Source organism: Ochotona curzoniae, unplaced genomic scaffold (assembly GCF_017591425.1).
Source record: "Ochotona curzoniae isolate NIBS_2020 unplaced genomic scaffold, NIBS_Ocur_1.0 contig_2754, whole genome shotgun sequence".
Taxonomy (NCBI): domain Eukaryota; kingdom Metazoa; phylum Chordata; class Mammalia; order Lagomorpha; family Ochotonidae; genus Ochotona; species Ochotona curzoniae.
The window spans coordinates 27201350-27225349 of NW_024465582.1; positions in this window are offsets into that span (position 1 = coordinate 27201350).

A 24000-nucleotide genomic window follows, 5' to 3' on the forward strand; every position below is an offset into this window, starting at 1 on the left:
AACCTTATTCCTCTGTGTAACCACCAATTCACTACAGTGAACTTCTGTGTAATAGAGAATTCTTACCTCTTCACAGATCTCTGCAGTTTAAAATGGGAAGAATTTTGATTGAACCCATAAGGAGTTACCATTCTTCTCTTCCTCTTGTCCATAGCTTCCATCTTCCTGGTGTTGCAACTTCTGACCCTTGACAGAACAGCAAGTTCTGTCAAGAAAGACTGGGAGGAACCTATTTTCTGAGCCTCATTCGCAACTCTGGCAACATATTAATAAAAGGAGGTATGAGCTTTTTAACAAAGAAATATTTAATTAAAAATTCAACTAATATAAAATTATACATAATTATATGTTTGGATATATGTTTATATTTTTGCAGTCCCCAGTCAGTATAAATATTCTTTTCAAACACCAACTTTTTAATGTGAAAACATTCAAAATTCTATCTTCTTTTATACTTATATACACATCCACACCCATTATATGTATATGCATAAAACATATATGTTTATAAAATATATACACATATATTTAAACATTTATTCATTTTTATTTGAAAGTTAGATTTCACACAGAGAGAAGGAGAGACAGAGATCAGTTCTTTCATCTGCTGGTTCACTCCCCAAATGGCCACAACAGCCAGATTGAGCTGATGTAAAACTGGAAGCCAGGTGCTTCCTCTGGTTCTCCTATGAGGGTATAAGAGCCGAAGGACTTGAATCATCTCCACTTGCTTCCCAGGCCACAAGTAGAGGGCTGAGTGGGAAATGGAGCAGCTTGGACATGAGCCAATGCCCATACAGGATGGCAGTACCACGAGGTGGATGATTAACATGATGTGCCACCAAATGGCACCCACATATATTTTTGTTATAATTTTGTGCCTGATATAAATAAGTAAATTGAACTTAAGGCACTTCATTTGTTATCTCTACTGCTTAGAACCATACGCTTTGAGTTTTATAAAAGTAACCAATTGCTTTACATATGTTTTTCTCCTTGTTAGCTGAACACTATGTCCTTGTCTTTTACCAAGACTTAGTGTTGTTTGCAATGACCGGGGCAGTTGGCTTGCACTGAGCAAGGTTTCCACAGTTCATCCCCAGTGGATGAACTCAACAGGTGAGTGGATGAATAGCTGCTGTTGTCTTCTGAAGACAAACCTCATTATCTTGACTTGACTAATACTTACCAGAGCTTCTCCTATCTCTTCTTCCTCTCTGAGTTATGTTTTTCTTATTTTCCCAACCTGGATGCTTTCACCTACAACTCAGCTTCCTCAGAATTGCTCTTGGCTCATCTCAGACAGTTTTCATTTCCATAATGATTGTGTTTCCTAACCTGAGTGCTTGTCTTTGCTTTGCAGCATGACATTCAACATGGCCCTCCAACCATCCTCCACAATGCTCTTTGCTTATTGATGTGTTTTCCCTGCAGTTATTCAATGTGCTTCTTCAGTTTTATCTCTTGGATTAATTTCTTTTATGTTTCCTTAACACACTGTATAGTCCAGCCTCACTTGATGTAGCACCAACAAATCAATTTCCCTATAATTTCACTTTTCCACTTGTGTCAATAAATGTGAATATCTACCAAGGGAAACTGATTTTTATTCCTAATAACAAAAAGAATGAAAATTCCTGTAAAATGAACTTAGAGCACCTCACAAATGTTACTGCCTTCATCTTTTCTGTTATCATTATTACAAATTGTAAATAGAAAACAGTCATTCAACTTTGAGGTGAAAATTTAATGTGAAAACCAGTTGATTATATTCAGCATACAGAAATTTTGAGAAGTGACTCAAGTCTTATCTTGAAACATGTGGTAACATGTCTCCCCGTCTCCCTGTTCCACACTCTACTGTCTGGGAAGAACTATTCCCACGACATAATTGCATCATTTTGATTTATGTCAACAATCATTATGCAACACGTAATATATGCAAGGCATTCTAATGAAGACTGGGATATATAACACATAGAAGCTGTCTCTTGCCCTTGTGAAGGTGAGGAGACAGACTTGCACAGGCAGTCCACAGTAAGTGCTATGACAGAACCAAAAATATGTGTCCTGACTCAGACACATGCAAGGCTTCATCTGGTGGAGTTACGTAGAATATTTTGTAGGGGGGGAAGCAGTGGATCAGAATCAGGATAATCCAAAATGGGATCACTGTCTCCAGAACAAACACTTGGAGCTATTTTTTCCCAACTAACTCTTCAGCCAACATTTCAGTGTCTCTTTTCAGCACTCATACAGCTTCTAAAGATCCCATCTCTGTGTGTGATAGCATACAATGTAAATGCAACCTCAACCCTCAAAGAAATGAGGGTCATAAAAAATAGTCACCTGCCTGGAAATTACAATGGAAATGAGAGAATCCAGGAAAACATTGCTTGGGCTATGAGGGTGTGTGTGTGTGTGTGTGTGTGTGTGTGTGTGTGCGCGCGCGCGCACGCGCGCGCTTCACCGAAAGGCATATTGTAGAAATCCTTTCCAGTTCTGTTTCCTAGTCTTGGAATTACTCTTCTGAAATTGTCACGTGTGCCATCAGCCCTGGAAAAGGATGCTTCAGGAAGATCACTTCAAGGTGATAATTGCCTTTCTGGAAATGTCACATGTGCCAGGTCCTCTGGGAGGAAATGAATGAATTGCCTATTGTGCTTTGAAACTCAGGCAAGAGATTTTTAAGGTGCATTTTCAAAGTGTTAAGGCTCAGAGTAATCAGCAGAGTATGGTAGCTCACCCTTAGAGGGACCCACCCTTCCTAGAATCAGCAAACTCTTTCCCTGCAGAAAATTACATAAACATTTGAAGTTTGCCTTCTGTGCTCGGAATTCTGTGTCTGCCAAGATTGCAGCTATTGGAGCTGGAAATCTGGTCAGTTGCAATCCCCATTAAGGCATTGTTGCTTGCACTCTTTCCTATGCTTGCCTTTTCTTGATTTTGTGATTGGCTGGGCCTTTGGGACCTCTTAATCAAGGGCTGGCTCTGAGAGCTGTCAGCAAGTAGGATGGGACAGGCCTGAATCTTTTCCATCTAAAGAGTAAGCATAACCATGGAGTTGCCTATGGGTATGCTCCCCTGTCTCTTTCCCATGCCAGCACCAGAAAGTGTCCAAATGAGTTACTTAGCTGCCAAAAATCTCCACCACTCCATGTACTAGTAGCCCTACTGCTATCCAATGATTATTTAATTATCTTGTTAAAATGAAGACTCCTTGCCATCTAGTTCCTTGGCATAAGAAAGTTGAATGCCCACACTATAATCAGAATTTAAAATACCACAGAATGTTCCTGTGTCGTTTAGTACAAATGTCTCTTACTTTAAGAATCAGAACACAAAACATACAGGATACAGGGTTGCAGAGATGAGATGGACGAATGAGACAAGCTCGTCACAGGAGAGATGGAAGGTGAGACCACTTGTTTCCACCCCTTAATTCCTAGAACTGTGGGTTTGTTCGTTTGTTTTTTTCTTTTCTCTTGGGTACACAGAACTAGTCCAAAAACTTGGGCATTTTTCACTGGGAGCACCAGCAGGAAGCTGGATCAGAAGTGGAATTGCCTAAACTCGAATCATTATCCGCTTGGATTGCTGGCACTGTAGGAAGTAGCTTAACCTAATGAGCCACAATGCCAGCCCCACAATTAGCTTTTTCATCATCTTAGCTACTCTGATCTTGTGCTCAGTGTGTCAGCTTTGGAGTAGACAACCACTAAGGCGGTCTAATGTTAACCAGTTATCATTTTTGCTACTTGAGTATTTACTGCCTCTTTTGTATTGGAGCCTACCTGGTGGGTGCAATTATATGATATAAAGATTTTCTGAATTTGAATCCACTCTCATACATTTATCCACGTGCTTCTGCTCCAGAGTTTCTTGTCCTTCAAAAGAGAAAATCTACATTTTTCTCTTTTGAAGCCTGGTGAGCTACTTGCCACTGAAGATGAGTGCATATATGCAAATGGATTACTCTCTTTTCCTCTTTTCCGTTAAGTAGATGGGCACAGAAAGGAGCTTTCTTTGTGTGTCTTTGTCAGGATCCTAAAACCTGTCTATTAAGAGAATGAGCCCCTAATGATACATTCTGCTTTATCTAGTCATACAGCCTCCTTAATCAAGCACTCTCAATAAGCACTTGGGATATAGTACTTTTTTTTTCCCCTTCAGCATGTTCAGTACATTTTTGGCTTGATTATTCTGCAGTTAAATCTTAGCTATCCATTAAATGGCCAGAAGTAGAAGTAAGGCTATGCCATTAGGGACACATGCACATTTCCCTGCAAAGGCAAGGCCTTGGTATTCTCTTCCTGCTAGAGAAGAGGAATGTTAGTTTTTAATTGGGGACTGATGGAATATTTCTGAAGTCTCACAAGATTTCAGAGAATCCAAGGATTCATGATTGTTGGATACCTGCACATAGGAACATATTCAGTGAATCAGGGTCTTACTCCTCACAGCCAATGCCCTAATCTTGGCATGCAAGATCTGTCTTGATTGCCAAGTCTAATCCTCCTTTGTGCTTGGATATTCCAATTGTCAGAGCTTAGTCCTAATCTTCAGATTTCTATGCCCTTCCACTGTAGAAAATGATATTTGGGCGGGGGGTGGGGGGTGGGGGAGGTATGCTGCCCAGAGGACTCTCTGCTTTCAAACTTGTTCTCAGTTGCCTGCACATTTTTTTCCTAGCTCTTACCATCTTTCCTCCAGAAAAAGGATCTTAGAAAACAGCCATACAAACCACTAGTCAGTGCATCTCATTCACATTTACATCATCTCAACTGACAGAGAAAGTTTGAATCACTAAACTAGGTGATGATAACATAAGGTGATCCGTATGTCAGAGCTGCCTGGGCTCCAGCTTAAACCAGTGATATAGTTCTCATTGCCAGCAGCACAGCCTCTCATTGAGGTCTGACACGCCATGCCATTTCCTACATCTTAGAGTACTTTTTGTATCAGCCATTATAGGTCAGGGTTTTTCAGGAAGTAGACCCTTCAACAAAGAGAAGTTTATTTTACACAAGTATCTTTATTAATAAAGGTTATCTTTACTGACACCTGTACAAGAGAAGAGAAGGATAAAAAATTGGAGGAGAAACTGAACTGATTCAGGTTGAATAACAACTTCTAACATGGTACCTCAAAGCTAAGATGCCATGTCACAGATACTCTGAACTGAACCAAGATGGTCAGATACATTGGTCTGTTATTGGATGTAATACCCTTAGTGTGATGTAAAAAGAAGGCCATTATCTGATGCCAGCTCCTCAAGGTTGGATTTCCTGGACTCCAGAAACTTATGCCAACACGTTCTGCATGTTGTAAGTTAGCAAGTCTTAGGTATGGTGTTGTAAGAGCACAAAATGGACTAAGACACCTATAAAGGCAAGAATTAACTTCACATGACAAAGATGAGGATCAAAGAATATACTCTACACTGCAGGCACTGAAGCATGATAGAGACACAATCCCACTGATGACACCATTACCTGTATTATGGATTTTTAAATTAGTATAAAATAAGTCTTCATATGTAAAGCACATGAAACAGTGACTGGCATATAAAAACTTCGTAATGACTGTCAAGTTTTGTTGGTATTAAAAAGAACTTTGATCTGTGCAGTCTGAAAATCCAAGAGAATACATGTTATATCATTATCCACCAACATGCCATCAGGTTTGAAATGCAAACTCTGAACATTTAAGCCTCAAATATTTAGGATTTAGCAACTTTCTGTCCTAGTTGATGCTGTTTTCTCTCTCTCCCTGATACTTGCTTTGGTTCTCCTGCCATTTTAGCCTCCTCTAGTTGTTGCTGGGATTTTTCCCCCTGCTTTTTTGACGGGGAGTGTGTTGAGTTGCATCCTCCCTGTAAGCCTCTGCTCTATTTTTATCTAGCCTTGCAGGGGCATTTCTCAGACAGCATGCCTTCTCAGTACCACTCATTTGTCCCTAAGCATTTCTATTCTGAATTGCAGGCCTTGTCTAACAACTGACAAGAAGTACTGGTGGAAGTTTCTGTTTCTTTAATTTTCCTATGATCTTTTGCACAGTAAATACTTGTGGTGTGTTTCTGTCTAGCCTTTGTAGATTTTTTTTTTGGTAAAGAAGTTATGAAAGGGTTATGACTGTGGATGCTCTCTAACTAATGGTATGGGGAAGATATTGAGATGGCTCTCTGAGTAAAGGAGAATGATAACAGTAATTATGGATAGGGTAAATCTAAACATTTCAACCTACAGGTCTTGTAAAATTAGCTTGTAAAACTTCAGCAGGGAAAGGGAACAGTGAATCCACGTTGGCTTGTGTTGTGTTGTCACAATTGCATGCAGATAATCAACTTAGCAAAGGGTGTGAGTTGCTTCTCAGGTAGTAGGGATTAGCTCTCCACTAAGGGATTAGCTTTCCACCAAGTGTTGCTCATGAACTATCAGGGATCAGCAACACGTTGGGAGTTTGTTAGGTTTCCACAATCTCAGGTTTTTACCCTAGACTTCTTACAGTAGAATCTGCATGATAACAAGAGAGCCAGGAGAATTTAGATAAGACAATTTTGGAGAGACACTCAATTCTAGACTAGAACATTTAAACATTATGGAATCTAGGGTGCTCCCAAAGTAAGAAACAGGAATCTAGAGGCAGGGCCCAGGTACCAGCATTTTTAAAAGTGTTCAGATGGTTTTAATATATATCCAAAGTTGAGACCCACTGAAAGAGCGAGTCCTATTTTTTAATGTTCAGAAAAGGAGCAGACTAAATCTGCTTACCTGTGGGGTGGTAGTTGTCTTTCTCTCAGTCTCTCTGTCTGTTTTCATTATATGCCAATTGCATTATATGCCAGGTGAATTGACGGAACTGATTCAGAAATGCCATCAGACTGTTATTTCCTTTGCCATGTTGCATTGATATTTATGTATCAATTATCCATATATATAAACTTTATCCATAAACTTTACAGGTGGGTTGGTCTCACAGGTTGCTGATTGTTGAATTCCTGCAGATCCCCTACAGAGGATCTGGTTAGACATCACAAAGGCATATATGGAAGAATCTCATTGGAATAGGAATTTGATCAGGAAGTTCATTACATAAACCTCTGAGATGCAGTAGGTTTGAGACTAGAGGGGTTTGGGTGTCCAGTTATTTCCAGAGATAAGAGCTGAAGGTTGGTGTCAAGCAATATATCCAGGAAAGAGTCACATAGTAGGGTAGGGAGGGTAGCTTAAAAATAAGAGATCTAGGAAAATGCAAGACTGTCTTTACCTTGAGGGTTAAGTCAAGGAAGACACAAAGGTGAGGCTCTAGGACATTGACCATTTAATGGACATTGTCCATTTAAGTTATCTATAGCTTGTCTTTTTCATTATACTTAATTTCTGGCCACAGAATAAGTTGGCCAGAGTTAAAGGCATACGATTTGTGTAAACAAGTAACAGCTGTTGCAGTTCTGAGAGCCTGTGACCTATTTCAATAGTAATTTATTCTTTGCTGTTGGGGGATCCACTCTGTTATGATAATCATCTTCTGTAATGAATTTTTCTTTCCTTGTTGCAAATATGGTCCATTCTGAAAATGCACAACTGTGGCGGTAGCACACAATCATCAGGACTTCAAAGGGTCCAGATGTCCATGGTTTCCTGGCACCAGTGACATGTTTGATGTCAGGCTGAGGAAGACGATTCCTTTGAAAATCAGGTGGTCATGGATTGTTTGTGATTGAGGCTGAGGGAGACTTCTGTTTACCTTTAGAACAAAGTCATTTCCCCATTTATGAATCCAGAACACAAGCCTTCCTACTTTTGCAAGGACTGAAGCCAATTTCTGCAACTTTCTTTAAGAAATATCTCATCTTAAGACATCTTAAAAAGCGTCAGAGTGGGAGTAACAGGTTTATCATGGTACCCATATCATGGTACCCAGCTGGTGGCATCTAATTTTCTGCATGGTTCTTAAATATCAGAGATGGTCTGTGGTGATTCTATAATGGAACTCAGTAGCATGGGAATACCAGAATTAATATTCATTTCTTCTGCTGAAGGCAGCATATTATAGGCATAGGCCCAGCCTTTGCTCCACCAATGGTTCTGTGAACAATATATCTTTTACAGAAGCAGTCAATCAAATAAAATATGAGAATTGAATTCCCCAGCTCTTCCAGTAAAGTGAAAGAGAAAGTTACTGTGCAAACATCAATCCATCGGTTATGACATACAATCCACATATATTAAGTAGGAAGGGTCCTTAAAAATAGATTGGCTCTTCTTTTATCAGTGAGATAACTGAGGCCAAGGAGATCAAGGGATTTTTCCCAATAATAGAAAATTCTCTGATACCTGAGATTGTCCCCATGAATGTTAATACTTTAGGTCTGTCAGGCTTATTTTCTCATAGAACACAGTTCCATCTCATCATGACAGATTCCATAAAAGACAGCAACCCTGTTCACCACAAAGCAATTTCTCTCTAAAAATGACTGCTTGTCTTTGCTATTCTGATCATCAATTCTTTTAGGCTCCTCCTAGTTGTTGGTGTACGTCCTTGCACATTAGTTCCCTGGGAGAAAGAAGCTAAAATGCAGAGTCATCCTTTCATCAACTTGTGGCTTTGGGTGGGAGTGGTTTGAAAAAGAGCAAGCCGCTGATACGATTGTAAAGGAAGTTTAAGTGTACGTTTTAATTCTTCTAAAAGTATCAATGATGTAACCAAAAATATAAAATTGATTAAAAACATAAAATTCTTATCCTGTAAAACCATCAATGGCTTATGATGTAGAACTCCAATGTTGAAGCTCACTCAATCACACAAATCGTTAGTCATTTATTTCATGATTTATATTCCTGTTAGAAGCAATGTGGGCTTTAGAGTTCAAGTTTCAGATTTAAAATGTGTATGAATACATGTGAGCAAAAGCAGGTAAGTTCCCAGGCTTTCCCAAGCTCAGAATGTCACCATATGTGTGAACAAATGCCTTCCCAGCCGATACTGGGTGTAAACCACTTGAAATATTGGAGGAGGGCCAATGTTTCATCATCTTGGCCCATCTCTCTGCACACAGTGTAAGACTCTTGTGGTGTTCCAGAGTCATGAAATGCCGGAGGCTTGTCCAAAATGCCAATGATAACACACCTATTTTCATCTAGCACAGCCACTGTAGTTCTCATAGCTACTTTCCCAACTAAACAATGCTGGTGAACCAGCACAGTGAGGCCAAGGTAAGTACCTACTTACAGTTACTGGCAAACAGCAAAGACAATTAAACATCAGTATTGAGTCACCTGTCAACTGGGCAGGCTGACATTGACTCCTACTATTGAGTTTTCAAGCTGCGTGGGACTTTGCCATATTGAGTTTGGCTTACATTAATAGCTGCGTGTTGCTAAATTCTAGAGAAGCCAAATTCTCTTCATAGAAGTTGTATGCCTGCATTTTTAAGCAGGTATGATACTTACCTTCCTTGTTTATGAGCTGAAATTGGGTGGTTGATGCCAAGAGGGGAGATTATTATGTGCATTGATGCATTGTGAGCAGACAAAATGCACCTCCTATTCTCTAGTTAAAGAACCTATGTGAACACCAAGTCAGCCTCCCCCACACGTGATTCTTCTCGGTCGCTTCAGTGGGTGTTTTATGTGGGAATTAAGACGAAGAGAAAAATGTCACCCAGAGTGTTTTTTTCATCATGATTTAATATCTAAGCCAAGAAGTCTTCAGAGAGCAAAAGCTCCTGCCCACGCTGCACTAAATCATCAGCACATCCAGCCCTAAGCCCCAGGATAAACCACTGCAGTGCCGTGGATGGAATGAGCTGTAAAATATGTCATTTTGTATTTGATAAGCCTGAACTGACAACCCCAGGAAGCCCTTGTTAGGGTATTTAATTGGAGTATGAATGATAGAATGATCAGTGTTTTGTTTTTCCTTTGGAGAGAACAGCCAATGTTTGCTAAACCAACTCAAATGCATGAAGTAGGGCAGTGGAAACAAGTAGGGGAGACATGAGGGCGGAGGTGACATGAGGGGAGACCTGTGGGAAAAACCTAAGGCTTCCTCTGCCAATTAATGACACCTTTCTTTCTGATTTCAGAAGCATTCACTGAAACTGGAGCCTGCATAATTTTGATTAGTATTAAAACAAATACTTACAAGCATACAGCCATGTTTTATTAAAATGAAAGGTTTATGGGATCAGTCCACAGCATTTAAATGCAGTTGCAGCCTATGTTTCCCATGGGGTAATTATGTGACTCAGTTCACTGGACATGCAGCTGAACCACAGCAGATTTACAGGGAGTGAGGAGAGATCACCCTGGGATGCCTGTGGCTTGCCTTGTGAGTTGCTGAATCAGTGTGGAGCTGGGGTGTGGTCTCCAGGCTGCATCATGAAGAAGCTGAGGATGTCTTTGTGCACCAGCGTGCTCTGTCCAATCACACTGTCATATGGCCATTGTTCCTTAATTCAGCTGGACTCTTGGATTCTCAAACTACCACGGGGTCAGTTTTCATCAGCTCCAGGGAAACTTCTAGATACCTAAGCTGTACCTCTCAGATGCAGCCCATAAAGCCCTTTGCGGGGGGAGCAGAACATGTCTAGGATCATGTATGAGGGCCCCTACAGTTAGTTAAATGGGAGAGGAAGGAACCTGGATGTGATTTCTATTAAGGCAAGGCAACAGAGCAGATTTTATACATCGTGTTGCCACTGTCTTGTTAACAGCATCATCATTACTTTTGAATTTAAACACATGCTGATTGTTCAGCACGGCACTCTACGGTTGATTAGGATCATAACTGCACCCAAAAGTTTTGGCTTTTAAGTGCTGTTCTTAGACTTGGGTTTCTTTAACTCAGTTTAAACCTGCTAAGGAAGCCTGGGTTTTCAAATTGGATCTCTATTCCTTCTCTGCACATAGGAGCAGTATCACGATCCTTGTCCATTCCAAGGGGAACCACGGATGCAGAGGAAGAAGTCCTGCCGGCATGGACACCTGTTACAGAAAAATACAAAGCAGTGCCATCTGGGAGAAACTGAGTATTCAGCAACTTGATACAATTTGTCCTGTGGCCAAGAAAATTTGCAGTGATTTAAAAAATGTATATGTTTTTATTTTTATCTGAGAGGAAAAAATTACAAGGAGAGAGGGAGGGAGAGAGAGAATCCATCTTTCATCTACTGTTTCAGGAGCAAGGAGTTTCTTCTGAGTCCCCCACATGAGTACAAGGGCTGGAGGCCTTGGACCATCCTCTGCTGCTTTTCCAGGGCGTAAGCAGAGAGCTGGATCAGCAACAGAGCAGCCAGAGCATGAACCAGGACTCATATGGGATTGCCGGCACTGAATGGCCCCATGACGTGACAGTTTTTAATATCCTTTCTCATCATGTCCTTTATAGACTCCAAAATACTTTGGGGGGAAATCCAAGTCACACATGGTGCTTTCAGCTCATCTCCTGGGAAGTCAAGCAACTGGGTGATTGATTCTGGATTATGACATGACTATGCTCTCCCATCAGGTATCTGGACATTAGAACACTCACTGTTGCAGACTCACGTGGGTGCTGACTATTTGAAAACTGAGTCTATTTGCAAAGAACTCTTTTCTAGTTGCTATATGCTGTGAGTAGACACAGGTCTAGAAGTCAGAGATTGTGTGATAAATAATGCAAGGTAGAAACTTGTCTCACTGATTAATCACAATCCTGTGAATCTGGGTGGAGTGAGTCATAGAGAGGCAGCCAGGACGAATCGGTCTGTCACTCAGCTGCAGATGTGGCCAGACCCCATTTTGGATATGCAAGGGATAAAGCAAACAAGTCGGCTAAAATGTTTTGAACTGATTTCTGGTTTAAGACATTAATAATGAAAATTTTATTTATGTGTTTATTCACTAATAAGCACCAACTAAATAATGAGGAATGAAACAGAAAACATTGTAGCAGTTATTATTTGCACCAGCTCTCAAGTGTGTAAGCACACCCTGAATGTGACAATGTGCTAGATTTGATCAAATCCTTCATCCATTCACTTTTTTCCTCCAATAACTGCGTTTGGCTTTTACATACATGGTCTTCCTATAAGTCCTTTTTCAGTGAATGCTCACTTACTGCTTTATGTCTTCCTTTTAAAGCAAGTTTATTTCAGAGAAAAGGAAGGGGGTGGGGAGAGATCAGAGGAGAAAGGGGAGATAGAAGAGAGAAAAGAAAGATCTAATGGTCCCATGATTTCACTTCCCAAATGTCTATATGGACCAGGGCTAACGGGCTGGATCCCAGAGACTCCGATTTGGGTGTCCCGTGTGAATGGCAGGGGCATAATTGCGTGAACAATCACTGTTGTCTCCCTGGATGCCTAATAGCAAGCAGCTGGAGTCAGGATTCAAAGCCAAGAAGCACACACTGCACTCCAGCAGGGGATGCCACTATCTTAACTGCCGGGCTAATTAGGTGTCCACCCATCCCTATCTCATTATTATCCTTTGTTTTTATACTTTACATGCTTTGTGAGTTTCTACATGCAACACACTTAAAACTGCAGTATATGGGGGGAGAGAGAGGCAGAGGCAGAGAAACTACGCCTTGAACTTGGAAAAGAAATATAATCAATATACATCTTTTATGACAGATTCTAATCATATGTAATATTTCTGTTAACTGAGTAAATGACATAAAATGAAAGTTTATAATGGCATTCTTTCTCTTTTTCTTACATTTTAGTAGTTTTGGATGAGGTAAGACATTATCAATATTATCTGTTATCAATATGATTTCTTGCAAATCCTATGTCTTGTACTTTGAATGAGAATATCAAAAATGGTTGTGAAGCCAATGTAGGCACATGTGAAAGAGAGGTCTGATTATTTTGAGATAAATACATGCTAATATTTTCTGAGTGTAGAATCAACAATTTTGAAAATTTTCTGATCTAAAATAAACAATCCACTGCACATAGGCTGAGGTTTGAAATACTGAGGTTCTAATTGCTGGGGATATTTTTTTATCATCAGTGTTTCTTAAAAATAAAAAAAATCCCTTTAAGTCTTCACTATCACTTATGGAAACAAAATACAGCAAGCACACATTGGAATAAGAAACATGCCTTTATCAGGCACTGTTAATCTAGGGAAGAGCTGTTTAACCTTGCTGAGAGTTCTCAAGCCTTAACAGAACTCTTATTTATAATCTGGAAGAGGATTCTTTTGTAACATGCCTTTATCCGCAAATGGCATCCATTTGCTTGAAGAGATGTAGCATGGACAAGGTTTTAGCCACATAACATTTGCATTCCTGTCCTCACCCCACCTGTAGCAAACTCCTTGACCTCATCCAGAAAACAGGACAGCCCAAACCTTGTTACTAGCAATGGACTTTGTGACCTTGTGCAAACCACTTAGTCACTGAGTTTCTATTCATCTTTCTCTCAGGTAGACTCCTCTTTGCCCTCTTCCTTATGGGGATGTTATGAGAATTAAAGAGATAATTTTAGCAGATTGCTTTGAGTCCTAAGAAGAAAAGCACACTTCAAATACAAGCATCATTACATTGTTTTGCAATCAGGCTATATCTTCCTCTCCTTCAATTATCCCCTTTCTGTTGTCTTTATTTCAACAGTTAGGTGTGACTACTCTAACTGGCCAAACCAATACTTAACCTGTGGTGCCTTCCCCGTTTCTGCTAGTTATCTTCTTCTGCATATTTTTTCAGGTTTATTTTTTTGGGGGAATTTTTTTGATTAACCAAAAGTACACTTTTCAAAAGATACAGACACATAATACCTATGTTATACTGATAAAATGATATCCAACCACCTCTAGTATTTTCAAATGATTAAGTACAATAAAAATAATAATTATGGTTGTAAATTTAAAGTGTACCTTTCATCTGATCATCTCAAAGTATTTTAGAAACACTAATTAAGCTCCATAACACCCCTTCACCATACATATTATTATTTCCACGTTGCAGGTGAAGAAACTTAAGTTCATCCAGGTTATATGTACTAACAAGGACACAAAATGAGTCAACGTCAGGAAGAGATCTGGTATTCTCAGAGCCCAGTCAAAAGTTTTGCATCCTGAGTGAATTAGCATCCTATGATCACAAGGATGGAACATATAAGATAAGCTGTAATTCAAGTGTAATATTCTAATGCTTACATCATTTTTTTTAAAAGAATTGATTTATTCATTTGACTGGCATAGTCACACACATAAAGAGGGAGACAATAGAGAGACAGAGAGATATCTTGTATCTGCTGATTCACTCCCAAATGGCCACAATGGCCAAGATTGAGCCAGGCCAAAACCAGGAATCTGATCTCCATCCCGGTGTCCCATGTGGCTGGCAGTGGCTCAAACACTTGAACCGTCGACTGATGCTTTACCAGGCTTAACAGCTTAATAACACGGATCTGGGTCACAAGTGGAGCAGATGGGACTGGAACTGACACTCATATGGCATCAATGTCATAGGCAGAAGTTAAGCCACTGGCCACCACACCAGCCCCATTTAGGCCAACTGATACCTCTTTTTTTACAACTTCTCAAACTTCTGCTTCTCAAACTCATCTGCTTTGAGATGAGTAGACTGAAGAACACATGGGCGATGAAATCAGTTAGTTATAAAGTCTTGAGTAATATGCAGATTGAGAAAAACTATAGAAAGTCAGCACTCACAGACTACTAGTGACTTCTCTGTAGATATTCATACGCAACTCTGCTCCATGCAAAACTACAGACTAAATGAAATTTTCTCATTAGAAACATAAGGTTACAATGTTGATTTAATTTATTTTGAATGATGTGAGCGATTGATTACCCACAACCAATTAAATAAATCCTGAAAACTGACTCTGCGGATTGGAAGAGAGCAGTCTATAACCTTAGACTATATTTGTCAATTTTGGGGGAGTGGAAGGGGGATCAACCTCCTGTCACAACTGGCTCTTTTTGTTAATTTGGAGAATTTCAATAATTCTGACTCAAAATGATGTTTTCCTAAAACAAATTTTTTTCTTCTCATGAGGAAACTTCCATACATTTTTAATGTCTACTATATATAATAATATAGTATAAAATCTTATAATGTATAATAATATAGTATAAAATCTTATACTATATAATAATATAGTATAAAATCTTTTTTATAAAAGCAAAAATGTATTTGCTTGAAGGAAGAGTTAAGAGAGACATCTTGCACTTGCTGATTCATCCCTCAAATGGCTGTAACAGCCAGGGATGAACCAGGCTGAAGCCAGGAGCAGGAACCGTGTTTGCACCTCTCATGAGGATAGCAGAAATGCAAGTTCTTGAGCCATCATCCGCTTTCCCAGGTACATATCCCCCCTGGGGCAGTGCTGGCCCTATAAAATCCTTTTAGACAGCAAAAGTGTTCAATCCGGGAACAGCGATTTATTCTTGTGGTTCAAAAAGTGTGCAATAAATAGGGAATCCTACTAATTATCCTAAGCATGGGCAGCGGCACAGAACAATAGTTTAAAGCTCGTGTTTGAAATTAGATTTAGTTTGGTTAGGCCTGTCTCTTAGCTGTGTAATCTTAGGCAGGGAGACTTTGACTGCATCATTTGTAAAATGGAAATCAGTTTGTTCTACACTGAGATAGTTGTACACATGACCTGAGATACTCTATGAAAACCCCGGATGTCACCACCAACATGTGATAAGCATTCAGTCATGCTTATCAATATTACTAAGTTTGAATTGTTCCTTGAATTAACTAAGAAAAGTTTATTAATGAAAACTAAGGCTAAGCATGGGTATTTGAAGAAGCAGAAGTGGTGTGTTCAAAATAATGTGTCAGGTCAAGTTCTCTGGTATTTATGAGAAGTAAGAGGGAAAGAACCAATATGTGACCACATGGCTCTTAGGAACTGGGCAGACATGGGCAGCAAACTAATTACAGCAAAAGCAGGGTATAGAAATTGGAAGAGTGTATTATCACATTCTTTCTCTAGCAGAAATACAGTTGTTACTTGGTTTATTACAATGGATATTTGTTCTCAATAAAACCAGATTTTCTTTTGATATTTTTCAGTGTTTAACTAATACCTAAAATATTTAATACACTTTTCAAAGTACTTTTAGAAGGTTTGAGAAAATAATAAAATGAGAGCTAAGGAAAGCATTTCAGGTTGAGTCAAAACGAAATACAAATGCTTAAAGGGAAAGGGCTGGTTCATAAAAGCTGTGTTTATTAGGAATGGACGTCTGGACCAGTGGTTATTTCACCACATCCCATATCTCACATCTGAGTGTGTTCAAGTCCTGGCTCTGCTTTCCATTCTAGATCGCTGTTAACAAGGACTCTGGAGTAGCAGGTGATGCCTTGAGCACTTGGGTCCCTGCCAAATCTGGGAGACTCAGAAGGACCCAGTGCTAGCTTTCCCAGGCATTTAAAAAGTGAACCAGAGAAAAGAATATCTGTCCTTTTTTCCTCTCTGTCCTATGCTTTTCAAACAAATTTAACTTTTTTTTTGTGGTACATTCACCATTTAGAGTTAACAAGTACTTGGAGGGAAAGAAGAAAATGGTTTTCTTGCGGTCTAAGGAGAGCAGATGCTCAGGAGATGTGCAGCCTTGTCCCTTCTCCAACCTTGCAGGAAGACCTGTGTAAACAGACTCAAGCCCATAAAATAAAGCAACTCAGTGAAATTTATCATTCAAAGCTCCAGGGTAATGCATGGAAAAAAAATTCCACTAGCTAGAAGACTCAGAGTACTAGCTTACCATTATGTAGTCTGTAATTCACATCAGAAGCTTTATTCCCAGTTAATTATTAGCTTAACTTGTCTGTTTCAGAATGTACATGTTGGCTGCATTTTAATATTTACCTTTAGATGCATGACTGCAGATTTGTCTTTTTTTTCCCATTTTGTAGGTATTTATCTCAAGGCTACCTTTTAACTGATATTCATGTTTCTAGTTTTGTCCTTTAGCTCCCACATTCATTGTTGAAATGATTTAAAATGAACGCCTCAAATAACATGATGCCACTACTCAGATTTAATTCCTTCAGTAAATCTGATGCTCATAAAGAAAAAAAAAATATGAGCTTACCAGAATGGCACTTAATAGATCCAGAAAGGACCCAAACTGTTTTTTAAATTTCACCATGGATCTGATCTTCCTTATCTGGTTCTAATATAGTCTGCTTAATATGAGTCAGATAGTCAACATTAATTTTCGTGTGGCAAAAGTAAACCAGTATGAGATAAAATGAAAGAGAAAAATGCATGTGGCAGAATGTATTCAAGAATACAATAACTAAAAACAAACAAACAAACAAACAAAAAAACAGGCCTGGCGTGATAACCTAAAGCCCCTGCCCGGCACATGCCGGGATCCCCTATGGGCACTGGTTCACATACACCTGCTGCACTTCCAATCTAACTCCCTGCTTGTAGCCTGGGAAAGCAGTCAAGCATGGCCCAAAGCCTTGGGCCCCTGTACCCATGTGGGAGACCTGGAAGAAGCTCTTGGCTCCTGCTTTCGGATAGACTCAGCTCTGGCCACTGTGGCCACTCGGGGAGTGAACCAGTGGATGGAAAATCTTTGTCTCTCCTTCTCTCTGTAAGTCTGACTTTACCATAAAAATAAATATTTCAAAAATATACTAATAAAACAAACAAAATATGAAATAAACCTGCAGCCCTATGTGCTAATATAGAGACTAAGCAAAAAGATGAACAATATGATGTGATAGATTAAGAATTTGCATGGTCTGTGGGTTGGCACTGTGATGTCCTTGACTCAGCCACAGCCTGTGACACAGACATTCAATATGGGTGCCTGTTTCAATCCCAGGTGCTCCACTCCTGGTCTAGTCCCCTGCTGATGGCCTGAGAAAGCAGTGGAGGACCATGTGGCAGATCTGGATGAAACCTCTGTGATGATCATTGTAGCTATTTGAGGCCCAAACCAGTGGTTGGAAGATCTCTCTCCCTTTTTCTCCTGGTAATTCTGCCTTTCAATTAAATAAATAGATCTTTAAAAAAGATAATTTGTATGGATTTATTATTATTTCTACCAAGGTTCCCACTGGTTCCTATCCAGACTCAGTTGGAAATAAAACAATGTTATGCTTGTTTTATCATTAGTATTATTAAACTTATTTTATGATACAGTTCCAAAAGTTCTGGCTTTCCCCATTCCACCAAATCTTCTCCCTCCATTAATTGCACCAATATTATTACAATAGTGTATTTTAAAAACAGCCTTAAATCCATCATTCTATTTTTTTTTTAACCTCTCCTCATTAGACACTATGTAGGAGCTCTTTTTCCCATCCCTGGGTGAAATAGCTTTTGCAAGCACCCTTAAATAATTAAAAGACTCTAGTTACATTCAAGAATTAAAAAGCTCAGTTGAACTTAAATGCAACTCTTAGCCGTGGAGGCATCAGAAGGAGAAATTAACTGGTGGGGGAGGCTTGTCCAATGGCACCTGTGCTGCTGCCTCTGCACGACAGCCTCAACATTGCTGACTCTTATGTTGAGGAACACTATCCCAGGATCCTGGCAGTTCTTTAGATGGAGATCTAAGCAGGACCAATTCTCACCTGCTCATCACCGAACAACTCTCCACTCGGCCCTGAGGCTTCCCGAGGATCACTTCACAATGAGAATATGGTGTCGCCCTGCATGTTCTTCTGTGAGGATCACTTCTGAGTCAAAGTAGAGTTTTCCTCCATTAGATTCACATCTACAACCCAGGAAACAAGCCCCTTGCCCTTTGCTGTTGTGCTACCAATGCCAGTCTTACGCCGTAGGGCTTTATCTAGCATCAGTCCAGCATCAGCACCTCTGACTCCTAGATTCCAGAGACACATTTCAAGCTCTTCTGAAGTCTCCTTCAAACCGGTTATGCTAGGCTGGGAGCTTGCGGCTCTTCCCTGGGTCATTTTTTCCCTCCTTCAAAGAAAAAGTTTCCAGAGAATGGCTTTGCAGAGAAACTTTTCTTTCTCAACCTCGGCCTTTTATGTCAATGGAGAGAGAGCGAGTGATCACCTCCTTCTGGCAGACCCGGCTCAGGGCCATACTCTTTTGTAATCATAAGGAGATGATTGAGGACTTTGTGACTAGGTGGTGTCTACACTTATGTTCTTTGCTTTGGTATTTCTACCACATTGCAGAGTCGCCGAGTTACTTTCAATGTTCTACGACACAGGTGGCTACTTTAGCTTCTCTCTGGAAGACTCATGCCTTGGCTTCCCATTCTGGACCCTAATCTTCCCATCTGGCACCACTTTTTTGCTGTGGACCTTGTTGGTATTAGCTGCTTAGCAGTCCTTTATTCCTGGAAAGCCCTTCCTCGCCATGAAAAAAAAAAATTATCCTAGAAGATTCAGCTCAAATATATTTTGTATACAATTTTTCTTATCTCCATTGAGCATAAAAAATACATTGTGTTCACTGAATCTGTACCAAATACATAGAGAAAATACCATGCCTCGGAATAAAACACATGAGTTTTAATTGGAATTCAGCATCATATCAGCTCGGTGTGACCTTAAACAACTTGCTTCCTTTCTCTGAGCTTTAAAGGAAAAAATGAATGGAGAACAAATATCTAATGGAAAATAAATATCTAAGAAGAAATCATCTATTTGAAATGAAATTTTTTAAAAAAAAAAAGATTGGAGGGCCCAGTGTGATAACCTAGTAGCTGAAATCCCGGCTTTGAACACGCTGGTATCCCATATGGGCACCGGTTCTAATCCTGGCAACTCTGCTTCCCATCTACCTCCCTGCTTGTGGCCTGGGAAAGCAGTCGAGGACGGCCCAAAGCCTTGGGATCCTGTACCCATGTGGGAGACCCGGAAGAGGCTCAGGGCTCCTGGCTTCAGATCAGTTTAGCTCCAGGTATTGCAGCCACTTGGGAAGCAAATCAACGGACAAAAGATCTTTCTCTCTGTCTCTCTTCTTCTCTGTATATCTGACTTTGCAATAAAAACAAATAAACCTTTTAAAAAATGATTTATGTTTTTATTTGAAAGTAGAGTTACAGGTAAAGAGAGACAGAGATAGAACTCTCTCATCTATTGATTTACTCCCCAAATGCAATGGCAAGAGCTGAACCTGTCTAAAGCCAGGGGCCAGGAGATTTCTTACAGGTCTCCTATGGAGGTGGATGGTCCCAAGGTCTTGAACAATCCTCTGCTGCTTTCCCAGGCCATCAGCAGGAAGCTGGATCTGAAGTAGAACAGCTGTGGCTCTAACTGGCATCCATACAGGATGCCAGCACTGCAGAGAGAGGCTCAATGTGTTATGGCATGGTGTAGGCCCCAGAATGCATTATCTATCAATTAATGTGCTTATTTTAGAAAGGCAGAGCAGATCTACAGAGAGAAAGAAAGATCTTCCATTCACTGAATCATTCCCCAGATGGCTACAATGGCTGGAGTTCAACTGATCTGAAGCCAGCAGCCAGGAGAGTCTTCCAGGTCTCCCATGTGGGTGCAGGGTTCTAGGGCTTTGGGCTGTCCTCTACTGCTTTCCCAGGCCACAAGAAGGGAGCTGGGTGGGAAGTAGAGCTGCTGGGATTGAACTGGTGTCAATATGGGATGCCAGTGCTTGTAAAGTGAGGATTTAGCCATTGCGCCAATGCACCAGGCCCTTCATCATCTTAAGAAAGTCACTATATGAAAAGTCCTTAATGATAGTTAAACTATTATACTGATAATAGTAATAGTACTATACATAATTTTAATATTTCTATTCTTGTTATTACTTTGTGGGTAATAAAACATAACAAAAAGAATATGCAGACATCAAAGAAGATATTCTTTTATAAAGATTTTTATTTATTTTTATTGGACAGTCAGATATACAGAGAGGAGGAGAGACAGAGAGGAAGATCTTTCATCCATTGATTCATTCCCCAAGGGGTCACAATGGCTGGAGTTGTGCCAATCTGAAGCCATGAGCTCGGAGTCTCTTCCGGGTATCCCACATGGGTGCAGGGTCTCAAGACTTTGGGCAATCCTCGACTGCTTTCCCAGACCCCAAGCAGGGAGTTATATGGGAAGTGGGGCTGTCGGGGTTAGAACTGATGCCCATATGGGATCCTGGCCCCTTCATGGCAAGGACTTTAGCCACTAGGTTACCACACTGGGCAAGGATGACATTCTATTTCTTCTACTTACCTTGTTTGGTAATTCTAAAGCCGACATTTGTCAGTCTGTTGACTAGATTATGTATGCTATGCAATCCAATTCTCCTAACTTCCCTAGGAGTTAAGTATAATTACCTCTTTTCACGGACAAGGAATCTGAGATTCAAAGACGCGAAGGAACTTGTCCAAATTCTCAGAGACAACGAGGGAAAGAGCAAGAAATGAAAATCTGGGTCCACCTCTTGTTAATGCTTGTCTGCCCGTAATGATCACACTTCACAAGCAGAATCTGCAGGCTCTGGGTGCGTATTGTTTCAACGTACATTGATTTTATAAAACAGAAAGACTTCCTCTGGTGTATTTGTGCTTGTCAAATCCAGCATAGTTGTAATGCCATTGTTATTTCAATTCTTCAAACACTACCTTCTATTAAGTAATAACCAAAATTCCCATAAGTGCCCTTTAAGTGTATGATGGGAAAATCTTCATGCTTTTATGAAGAGTTCTCTGAAAAAGCATCTTCTTTTCCCTTTTGGAGCCAGCACCTGACTGCCATCAAATCTGCTCTTCCTAACAGTACTTCGAATTTTAAGATCAATAGCTTGAGTCTGGCCAGGCTATTGCTATTAACTTGTGTCAAGCTTCATTAATATGTATGGCTCAGCTACCCAGGAAACCTGAAGTGCAAAGTGTTATTAATTTCTCTCTAGTGTCCTGGTTCAGCTTTTAATTTCTTTCCCCGCTGTGAAAAGTACTAAATTTTAAAATGCATAAAAAGGTAAAACATAACAGTAAGGATAGCAACAGAACATGTCATTTCCTCCATCCCTGGAATAGTACAGTCCTGTTGCTTGTTTACCACAAATTAATGGCCTAACATCTTGGAGTTCCAAGTGATGTATCAGATAAACAACTCTCCATCATAAGTCCTTGTTTCACCACAAATTTATAAGTTGCATTTTCATACAATCCTTTTCAACCAGAAGTTGTTTATTGCCAACTTAAAGCAGCACTCAGATCCCTCAGGACTGAAGTTCAGTATGATTTCAGATGGATCAAAAAAAAAAAAAGAACATTTTCCTTTTCCAGAATATGAATCAATTAATCAATTTAGGATCTCAGAGAAATGAAAAATACTTCATCTGACCTCTTGCCAGATTTTTTGTTAGTATTTATTGATTAGATTCAGAATGAATGAAAGGCATGGACTGTCTTGTTTGTTGGTCACTCAGAGATGTGCAAAATCAGAAACCCCCAAAACTTTTATTCCCTTGCTAATAATTATTGTGCAAAACATCTCTATTATTAAGGAGGCTACTAATATTTTATATCTCCCTCCGTCTGTCATTGGGCTAGATTTAAAGGGTAACTAAGAACATTGAGGTACATCTAATTAGAAATCTCTGTAATTGAAATGTTGGTAATATAACCATAGTTGAACATATGCCATTTACATGAAATCTTTTATATTTCATACATCAGTCCTTGGGTGATATGATATGAAATTTTCTATATGTTACATTGTCTTCCTTCCTCTCTCTTCCTTCTACTCTTCTTGCTCACTGTTCATCTTTCTGTCCATGTGTATATATAAATATGTGCATGTGCCATACATATGCACTACGCACACATAGAGCATATATATGATACCTATACATGTATATAGAGAAGAGTGACAGAAGCATCAATTTTATACATACAAGTATATATGTATACACATAATGTGACATGTGTGTAGAGAGAAGAGGTGCTTCATATACTTCAAAACATATGTAGAAGTAGATTTGAAAAGTAACTTTGTTTGGCACAAGAATTTTTGCAATCAACTCATATGAGTTTTCTCAAAGGTCATAGGAAATGAATACTGTGAAAAGCATGAGTCTCAAGTTATTTTTCTCCAAAATAAATACAATGTTACTGAAAGATGTATTGTGAAACTTTTTGATATGTATTGCTTGAAGTTAATGTACTATTAATAGAACAGTGAGAGTCAATGTAATTCACTAGTTCTCTTTTAGTTTTTGAGATAACGTTTTTAGTTAACATTACAGTCAAGGGTTTCATGCTCACTTAAGAGACTGATGAGTAAAAAGAAAACTTTTAATTTCATTTTCTCACATACTTTTTGTACTATATAAGTATAGTAGCATATGAGATGTACAGTACCATATAAAATGTGTGTATGTATTTAGATATGTAATAGAGTACATATATGTACTACACATACTATATTTAGGAAGTGTGTGTGTAGTATCCAAGAGACACGGACTCACACATATGTAAGACTACATTTCGGGGGCTGGAGCTGTGGTAGCATGTAAAGGCACTTTCTGTGACAATGACATCTCAAATGGGTACCAGTTTGACTCTTGGATGTTATACTTCCATTCCAGTTCCCTACCTGAATAGAAGTGGAGGATAGCCCAAGTGCTTGGGGCCCTGTGTCCACATGGGAGACCTGAAGGAGGCTCCTCGCTTTGGGCAAGCCCTGCTCTGGTCCTTGTAGCTTTTTGGAGAAGGCAGGTAGATGAACCAGTGGACGGAAGATCTCCCTTCTGTCTCTCCCTCTGTTTGTGTGCCTTTCGAATGAATAACTGAATCTCAACAACAACAAAAAGGACTACGTCTGTTTACCTGCCCGTTCCTCTTCCTTACTCATCCTCTATGAAAGGCACAGGTGTGCGAGGTCCTCCCCAGCCCAGCTTCTCTAGTGTTTTTAGACAGTTGTGCTTCCTTCCTGTTCCTTGCTCCCAACACGCTGCGCAGATGACTTCTTCAGTTTGTTACACAGTAATTATCTGTTTATTCCTCTCTGTCCTCACCTGACCTGTTTTTCTTTCCACCACATGATTTGGTGCTCATTATCAAGTCA